The sequence below is a fragment of the Kogia breviceps genome, chromosome 17, assembly GCF_026419965.1.
Source record: "Kogia breviceps isolate mKogBre1 chromosome 17, mKogBre1 haplotype 1, whole genome shotgun sequence".
Classification (NCBI taxonomy): Eukaryota; Metazoa; Chordata; class Mammalia; order Artiodactyla; family Physeteridae; genus Kogia; species Kogia breviceps.
In genome coordinates this window covers 875,312-884,303 of record NC_081326.1, presented here as the reverse complement: position 1 = coordinate 884,303, position 8,992 = coordinate 875,312, and the positions used below count along the sequence as shown (strand labels likewise).

Genomic DNA, 8,992 nt, shown 5'->3' with positions numbered 1-8,992 from the left:
CCTCAGGACCCAGGACCACCGCCAGAGTGGCCCCCTGTCCTCACCCGCGTCCTAAGGCTCCGCCACCTGCCCCCTGGGCACGCCTCCTTACAGCCACCCTGTTGCAGAGGGCCCTGCAAACATGGCATCCCCTTCTAAATACAACAGCAGATGCACGAGTCACATGCCTACAGCATCAGAAAAGCAATTCAAATGCAAAACCCAAGCTTCGTCTCCCAAGCCTTTGTGCAAATTCTCTGTGTAAATGTGCAACACATGTCGGCCGCTTACACAGGAGAGGACAGAGCTCTCAGAATCACACGTGGGGTGGACGCGTCAACCCTGACGGAGGGAAGATCGGGGGGACGGCTCGCCCAGCGGGGCCCCCGTTCCCACACAGGCCCCCGGGCCACCGAGTGGGCCAGATCCAGGAGAGACAGGGAACCTGCCTGACCCGAGGCTGCAGGGGCTGCAGTCCCGCCGGGGCAGACGCACACCTGCACCCCCACGAATGGCCCAGAGTCAGAGGAGAGTGGAGGAATCAGAAGAGAGGGGAAAACTCACCAGTTTTGAGACTTTCCCCTTGTCCCGCGGCCTCGCCTCGCGTACCCACCCCCGCACGTACACACACGTGCACTCCCCCTGCCTAGATGCGGTCCTGGGGATGCCCGGCTGCCACCAAAGCTCCCAGGGGGTTGTGTGGGGATCAGTGGCAGGCCGGGGGCGCAGAGGAAGGGACACCTCGAACGACAGGCACCCGCCCCACCTTCCTCTTGGCACCTTCCCGAGGAAGAGGGGACCAGGTCCCCAGAGGGGTGGCTGTGCCCACGCCGGCCCCTTCCTACCTGCCCCCAGGGCCCCTCCCACACCAGCCAGGAGGCCCCACCCCCCGGGCCACCTGTCGGTCGCTCGGCCGGACACACTCCTTGTGTCCACATCTTCCGGGACGAGCTGTGGGCTGGGCGCCGTGCTGGCAGCTGGACGTTCAAAGCTGCCCAGCGCAGGCTTGGGGCCAAGGGGGACAGATGCAGGGACAGAGGGTCGGGGCCGTCGTCGCTGCCTCAGGGTCCAGGCTGGGGCGAGGGCTGGGCAGGAGAAGGGGGCCTGGGGCATCTCACCCCGCACACCAGCTCGAGCACACGAGGCCCCCCGCTCGGGGCTGGGCGGGCCTGAGCCGAGGCTGGAGGAGCGAGAGGCTCGTCAGCCTCCGCCTCCCGCCGTTCTCCTTGGGCATCAGGAAGGTCAGACGACTCCGCTCCTTGGGGACGGCACTGCTCCCATGCAAGCGGGTGGAAGGCCCAGCCCCTCCCGTGACCTGGCTTTGACCTCCCTCCGGGCGGAGGCAGGCAGCTTGTGCAAACAGCACCCATGCGGAGCCGAGTCCCGGGAGAGATGGGCTGGGAGGGGGAAGGTTCCAGAAACCGCGGATGAGCTGCGTCTGCCCTGGGAGCAGCCTCGTGCAACGCACGCGAGGACCCCGAGGGACAGACAGGCGGGGGGGGTGCCTCCAGTGCTCCCCGTTTCCCTGACTTCCTCCTCTGACGTCAGCGGGAATGGACCCCTTTTGAGACCAGGCCCCGAACGAAATGTGATCGTCCGGCTCCTGAGGTGTCCCTGTGCACCGTCCGCATCTGTGAGGAAATACGCCACTGAATAGGAGTTGAAATCGTTTCCACACAAACACGCCCAGGTGACGATGCTCTCTGCCCCCCACCCGGGCCAGGGCTCCCCCCAGGGCCAGGACACAGAGGCGACGGGAAGCCCACCCGCCCCCAGGGCGAGACAAGCCCCTGGGGCCCCCAGGCGAGTGGTGGGACAGAGGGCCAAGCCCGCCGGAGGGACCCCGAGTCCTAAAGGCGCCGCCTGTGTTCAGAACGCTGCCTTGCTGCCTGTGGGGCCTATCCTACAAGTTATTCACAGCAGAAGTCTGCAGGGGGCCGCGGCCGGCACAGACACACACACACGCCCTCTCCCAGGGCCGAGGAAGAGCAAGGTGGGCCCCGGGGTCCAGCACAGGGAAGGGTGGGTCGGGGGGAAGCACCTCTCCGGAAGGAGCCCAGCCTTGGGCCTAGAACTCGTGCCGGGCACCTTCTCAAAGGACGGCGGTGCACGTGGACAGGGACAGCCAGGCAGCCGCTTGTCTGGCTCACGGCCCCGACGCTGCCCAGGATGCAAGCACCGTCGTGACGCCCGCCTTACAGGTGCGGAGACGGAGGTCTCGAACCACTGAATCAGCTGACCAGCCCAGAAAGTGAAGGAGTCTGCGACTCTGCGTCTTGGGCTTTTAAGCTGCGCTTTTCTTTGAATCTGGTTTTTAATCTGTAAAATAAGATTAAAACTACCTGCATTATACAACCCCTATAAGAATTAAGTAAATAATATACGTGGAAGTATTCTACAAAACGAAAATTGTATTTTTGCAAACATTGTTACCGTAACCGCGAGTCAAGTAAGGATGCAAAAGTAATCTGGTTTGGAAAAAAACAAGACAAGAGAACCAGGGAGGAATTGAGTGTAACACAGACAGCAGCAGCCTTCCCTCTGCACTTGAAACCTCCTCCGTGTGGGGCTTCACCCAGAGGACCTCATTCATGCTTTGGGCACTCACTAAAATCAAGGCTCATTCACCAGACTTCTCACACCGAGGGTCAGCCATCTGAATCATGGAGAATTGTTGTCATTCATTCCTCCCTACGTTGGTTTCTGTCTCAGAAACCAGGGGCCCGGCTTCCAGGAGATCCCCTGTTTGCTCTACTGTCTTAAGAATTTTAAAACTCTGTAATTTTATTCTCACTTTAGTTCTAGACTTTCTTTGTGAAGTTTAAATGAATTCAGAGCTTGAGCAAATGTAATTTCTGTCCCAACAGTTGTATTAAAAAAAAAAAAAAGCAGAAAACAATCTGATCAAGTGAATTAACTTTTAGCATGAGGTGCACAGGCGCAAGGTAACTTGTGTCCTGCGCACAGAGACACGCGGGGCTGCACGGACCTGGGAACTGATGCCCGGCCGCGCTCCGCTCACATTTCCACGGGGGGAGGAGACGGACTCCTGGTCTGGACGGTGAAAGATGCACCGGTGTCTGCGTCACTGCGGGTTCCAGGGGAAACGGTAGCCGTCTCCTGCTCACTCCGAGAAGAGCACCTGTCCTTTGCCGGAGCCTCAACTCCCCCGTGTGTATTTCCTTTCTGCCCCCCTTTGTTTGTTTTTCCCCGTTAGGAAACGTCCCTAAAGCCTCGTCTGGGGAGCGGGCCGGCCCTGCAATCGGGAGCTGCGTCCAGCACGTCTGCCAGGCGCCCACCTCGCGGCCGAGGAAGGAGGGCATCACAGGACGACGCTGCCACGTTAGTTCGGGTCCGAACCCAGGGGCGGCCCGGAGCGACGTGAGGCTGCCACGGCCCCTCGGGGCTGGCGCTCCCGGCCCCGCGGGATTAAGAACAGAGCCCAGAGCCTGCAGCGCTGGACATTCTGCCCGGTGCCTGGCGGACATTGAGGGATCCCAGAGCCCAGAGAAATCCAGCTGACATTTCCCAGGGAGATAAGCAGAGGAAAGGCTTCGTGGAGGCTTCAAAGAGCAAGGCCAGGCGTACACTCCAGAGGGTTTCCAATCACTCGGAAGATAAAAACACGAAACACTCGAAAAGTCTGAATTCCTGCTTAGCTTTATCAAGACGACAGACTTAAGACAAAGAGGCAGCTCAGCAGCTTTGGGGAGGGGGCTGGTCTTTCTCAAAGCAAGCGGTTTCTAGAGCTTTCGTTCAGGTTGCCGTCGGCAGGGGTGATGCAACGGTTCTGTCTCCAAAGGGCGCGTTTCACAGCTACTTGCCTACAGTCAGTCCCCGGGCCTCCCCCGTGATAAGGCGGCTGTTGTCTAACTGTGGACGGTTTGAAGCAAAAATGTCCTTCACCCCCGTGCTGCACCAGCCCCCAGCGCCGCAGAGACCTCACACCCAAAGAGGATGCGAACCGCCGTCACCCATCCACGCCTGTCTTCAGGGTGGGACCCTGCAAAAGGAGAAAGGCTGGACTTCACGTCCCCCAAACCCACCTGGCAGTTTATATAGAAACCTTTCGTTGCAGAGGCCAGAACCATTGGTCACCTGTGAGACTTTACAACTCGGTGTCCTCCGAAGGTGGTCCGTACGGGCGTGGGTTTCGCGGAGAGGATCGTCTCAGGGGCTTTAGAGGTGGTGCTGGGCTCCACCCACGGTGTGCGCGAACTTCCAGACCTCCGTGCTGACGGGCTGTCGGCCGTGATTCTCAGCGTACGGGGCTGCTTGGGGACAAAAAAACTATAAAAGGCACGCCTGACGCTTCAACCGTCTCCACGTTGCACCAGGAAATTCGGGGTGTTCAGAGGCCCCAGAGCGGCCCTAGGAGTGATCAGAACGTCACCACCATCGTCACCTCTACAGCCGGCATCGCTGATCACCTACACCCACGGGCTCCCTTAACCCCCACGGAAAACCCGCGAAGCAGCCTCTGCGACTGCTCCAGGTTTGAAGATAAGGACACTGCCCGAGTCTGCAAACCTGAGACCCGACTGCTCTGCTGTCTGCCTGCGACCCGGTCCCTGTACAGCCGGAAGGACACGGGCCTTCCCTGAGTGCGGGTGACAGGGACCCAACTCAAGGCAGCGTAAACGGCAAGGCCAGCAGCCGACGGCGCCCCAAGCCGACCTTTAGCGTTTGCGATGCCAGTTCGGGGCCAGATGTGCACGGGTCACACTCGAGCCCTCTTCCCACCCCAAACAAGATATAGTGTGTGTGGGGGGGGGTCTGAGGTTGTTATCCCCCCAAACCAAGGCTGGCCCCCAAAGGACCGGAGTCGGGGAAGGCAGCCTCCCGATCAGAAGGCTGGAGGGGCTCGTCCGAAGGTCAGGCAGGAAGGACAGGCAGGAGAGAAGCAGAGGAGCGTGACAGGAGACTCAACGGCGGTGAGACCCACCTCGTAGCAGACTCCCGGCCACACCTAGCAGTCTGGGGCTTTTAACAAAATACCAGCTTTGTATTCTTGAATATTTTTCATATGTTTGGACATTTACCTTACCGAGAATTCCCAATTTTATTGCATAGTTATTAAATACTAGCAACTAGGCCCTACATAATAAAGGAATTCAGATTCTCTTAAGGAATAAGCAGCGCACACAACTGACTACACAGCTCTAAGCAGAAGGGCTGCAAAATAGGTGAAACCCGTCAGTAAGTGCCCTGCATACAAAGTAGGCCCTCAACAAACCGGTGCCTGACGGACGTACCAAGTGAACAAGACCCACGCCTTAGTCCATTCCCTGGATCCTCGATTCTCACTGATTCTTCATGAGTCAGTGAGTACGTATTCACACGTCAGAGCTAATATGAGAGTGAAGTTCAAGCGCTTCGGTGTTTAACTTTTACGATCTTCAAAGTGATAGCAGGCTGCCCGCTCCCTACTTCAGGCCCGGGGCTGTGCTCCACAACTCAGTTCTGCAACACAGACTGCTGCCTGTCAGGCACCTGCAACACGTGTGAGGGATAAAAAGAAAGAAAACAATCCCTGTCCCCGTTCACAGGAGAGACAAACCTGTTAAAATACTTTGTGCTGTAAGCGCTATGATGAGGATAAGCACACAATCTCTGGAAACTCAAACGGGAGTTACTTGACTTAACCTAGAAAGATATAAGCAATTTAGGCAAAAGTAAATAAGTAAATAAAGGATGGGAGTGTGTCTCGAGCAGAGGGGGTACCGAGAACGGAAGTGTGGAAGGAGGAGGAAGTGGCCGACGTGTCCAGCCTGATGGACGCAGTTCCGTCCAGCAGATTCCCACGGGTGTAACCTAAGCTTCCCGGTCGCCACACTAAAAGGCTAAAACAAAACAGGCGAAATCAGCTTTAAATGTTATTCACCCCATGTATCTAAAATATTACCTTTTCAACATGTAACCAAGATAAAGATGACAAGTGAGGCCTTTTACCATCTTTACACCCACAGAGCATCTCCGTTCCGATCAGCCACGGGTCAGGGCCCCGCAGCCGCCACGGCCGGGGCTCTGCACTGGACAGAGAGCTCCAGGGCCACAAGCCTGGGAGGCAGAAGGGAGTGTCAGAGAGGCTGGGGAAGCGAACAGTCACGGGAAACGGGGGGAACGCGAGTGGGGGAGGTGCCTGATCTGAAAGAGGCTGGAATCAGGGCCAATGAGAAGGAGAGAGAGCTGGGAAGACACAAAGCCTGAGGCCGAAACGTCGGCAGGAGTTTGGTGGCTCCAGGGTGGGGCGCACAGCTACGGAGCCCGGCGGCAGGTGGTGGGAACCCGGATCTCAGGAGGCTGCAGGTGACCGGGCTGGGGGCTGGGCAGGCCAGCAGGAGCTCCCGTCCTGCTCGGTACGATGCAGCTGGTCACCCACAGCCACACTCACAGACAAGCACGTGTTCGTGGGTCACTGCAGACAGCTCTCCCTGCTCTGGGGGCAGAGGGGTTAGAAGCAGAGGTTCCCCAGTGGCCCCAGACCTCGGCCTCAAATGCCATCTCCAGGACAGGATCAGGGCTCGCTGGAGAGACGGCTGGGTCTACGACCCTGCGGGACACTGGGGGTGGCTCGGCGACCAGACCGTGCGAGATCCCCGTGGACAGGAGATGCCAGGGGATACGGCGAAACCTGACATTGCTTGGAACGATCTGGGAGCCCCCGGAATCTTCTCCGCTCAGTGCACGTTCTAAAGAGCCCACTGGTGGCAAAAGCCTTTCGCCTGCGAGACTCTGGGCCCTTCCGTCCGTCGCTGCCAGCAGAGCCCAGCCGGAGGCTTCACCACCGGTCAGGGTGAGTGGGCAGCTCTCGGTGTCCACCCCAGACCTCTCCACCCGCCTCACGGGCTCTAAACTGCACCTGCTTATAATATCACCTTTCAACATCTGTGACGTTAGAATGTGCCACGTTTGATAAGATCTGAGTCTGAGTTCCTGTAAATTACATTCCAGGGATGTGATTAATAAAATCGAATAAAGTCCACGGAGAAGGAGAGGAGGCAGCAGACAAAGCATCAGGCGTTGGCCTGGGGGTCATGAAGCCAGGGGGAAGGGGGGTGAGACGGGAGGCAGGTATGCGGGGGGGGGACAGGGTCCATGCCATCCCCTCCCTCCTCTCTCCCCCAGTGTCCTCCCGTGGGTGCCCACAGACGCCCCTCGCCAAGGCCTGGCCTCCCTCAGTGCCCAGAGCCCTGCTTCCCGTGCTCTCCCCTCTCCTTCCCTCCCCGCAGTCCTCACCCATCACGCGGCACATGTGTGCACACCCACACACATGCACACACGGGAGCACACGTGCACACACGCACGGACACATGGACACACACGCACACACAGGGCTGGCGCCCAGTTTCACACCCGGGTCTTCCCTTGTCAGCACTTCAGCCCAGCGGGGAACAAGCTCCAGGTGTAAATCCCTGCTCACAAAGTGGACTGGAGCCAGGGGGGCTTCTCCTGGGCTCTCTGGACCGCGTCCTGACTGTTGGGGGGCAGAGGAGACAGACACTGCCTGCCTCCCCCCGGACCCACTGGCGGCGGTGCGGACCCTGCAGCCCGCGCCAGCCGCCCCCGCATGGCCGCGTGGGGCCTGGTCCTGGGGGCCCCAGAGCCGGCTCCTCAGAGGCCTCGGGCTCCAGCCGGCCGGCCCCGGAGCCACGTGCTGCAGCCGGTGAGCAGGTGGGCGCGTGGGCCTCCGCGGGGCGTTCGCCGTCCCTTCTGGAAAGGCCAGGTGCCGCGGCGGGGCCGGGCTGGCGAGGGCCGCGCGCGCAGGTGCCCGTCGGGGAGCAGACGGTAACGGAGCAGAGTCGGCAAGAACGTGCCGAGCGGCCGGGCAGAGCGCGGACGGGGCCCCGGGGGCTCGGGGAGGCGGCCCCCGCGGACACGAAGGGCCTGGCAGAGCGGGGCCGGCGGGGGCCGAGGCGGACCAGCTGACGCTCTGGGGCAGGAAACGGGCGTGCGGCTGGGCAGGGAAGCGGGGGCTGTGCCGGCCTCGGAAGCCAGGACAAAGGCCACCAAGGAGGCCGAGTGCCGTCAGGAAACGTGGGCCGGCTGCGGGGACTGTGATCGGGGAGGATTTCGGAAGGTCCCTCTGCGGGGTGCGCACGTGAGGCGTGGATGGCCGGAGGGCAGCAGGGAGACCCCGGGGCGGGGGCGGGGGCCGGCCAGGCCCGGCGGGGTGAGCCGCAGACAGCAGGGGCCGGGCGGGGGGGACGCGCGGGGGCACCGGCAGGGAGAGGAAACGGGTCGGTCCGCGGCTGGGCCCGCCGGCGTGGGGGCGACGGAAGGGCTCACGGCCGCCCTATTGTCTCTGCTCGAGTGGACTGAGGGGGTGGTGGTCTCATTTCCTGAAATGGGAATTCTGGGGGCGGGGAACCACCTCTGAAATTCCCATCAGGTGTCCTGGTGGACACGCCAAGGGGGCAGGCGGGCTGTGGGTGGGCTCCGAGGACGGCCGGGGACGACCGGGGGCTTCCAGGTGACGCCTGGATGGGCCCCTCCACGTGGTGGGCACGTGAGGCAGGCCGGGAGCGCCGGGTCTGAGATGCTGCCCTGGGGTCGCCAGGGAGCCGGCCCGGCGCCTGGAAGGGGAGACCGCGGGCGAGCAGCCCCGAGAACCGGGTGGGCCCAGCAGAATGCCCTCCGCAGAGGCGTCCTTCGTGGGCGGCGGAGGCCCTGCCGCCGAGGCCCCGAGGTCTCCCCCGCAAGGGCGGCCCCTGACCCGTCGTCTGGTCGCACCAAGCTCCTCCGACCAGGCCTCCCCTCTGCCCCAAGGAGCCTCTGAGACCCGGGGCTGCTCCGCGCCTTTAGAGCATGAATTAAGCTGCACTGGCACAGCCCCGACGTGCCGGGACCCCCTTCAGGCCGTGGCCGAGGCCCTGAAACCCCGTAGAGCCTGCAAACCCACACTCTCAGGTGCCTCTTCTGGGAGGAGGGTGCAGAGTTTTCGCGGACTTGTGAGCCGTTCTTCTCGAGCTGCGTCCCAGTCATCGGCTGTAACTGACCCACGTCTCCCTCG

The 8,992-nt window shown here is 61.2% G+C and overlaps 1 long non-coding RNA gene across 2 annotated transcripts; it reads right to left on the bottom strand.

The window, feature by feature from the left end:
• Positions 1-1,713: 1,713 nt before the first annotated feature.
• LOC136792855 (uncharacterized) lies at positions 1,714-5,614 on the bottom strand. Of its 2 annotated transcripts, none has more exons than XR_010837382.1 (3): positions 5,235-5,614; positions 4,078-4,350; positions 1,714-2,298 (listed from the first exon to the last, which is right to left on the bottom strand). It is a non-coding gene; the product is annotated as an uncharacterized lncRNA (long non-coding RNA). The 2 variants fall into 2 exon arrangements; XR_010837381.1 differs by lacking the exon at positions 1,714-2,298 and adding an exon at positions 3,624-3,982.
• Between the last annotated feature and the right edge of the window lie 3,378 nt (positions 5,615-8,992).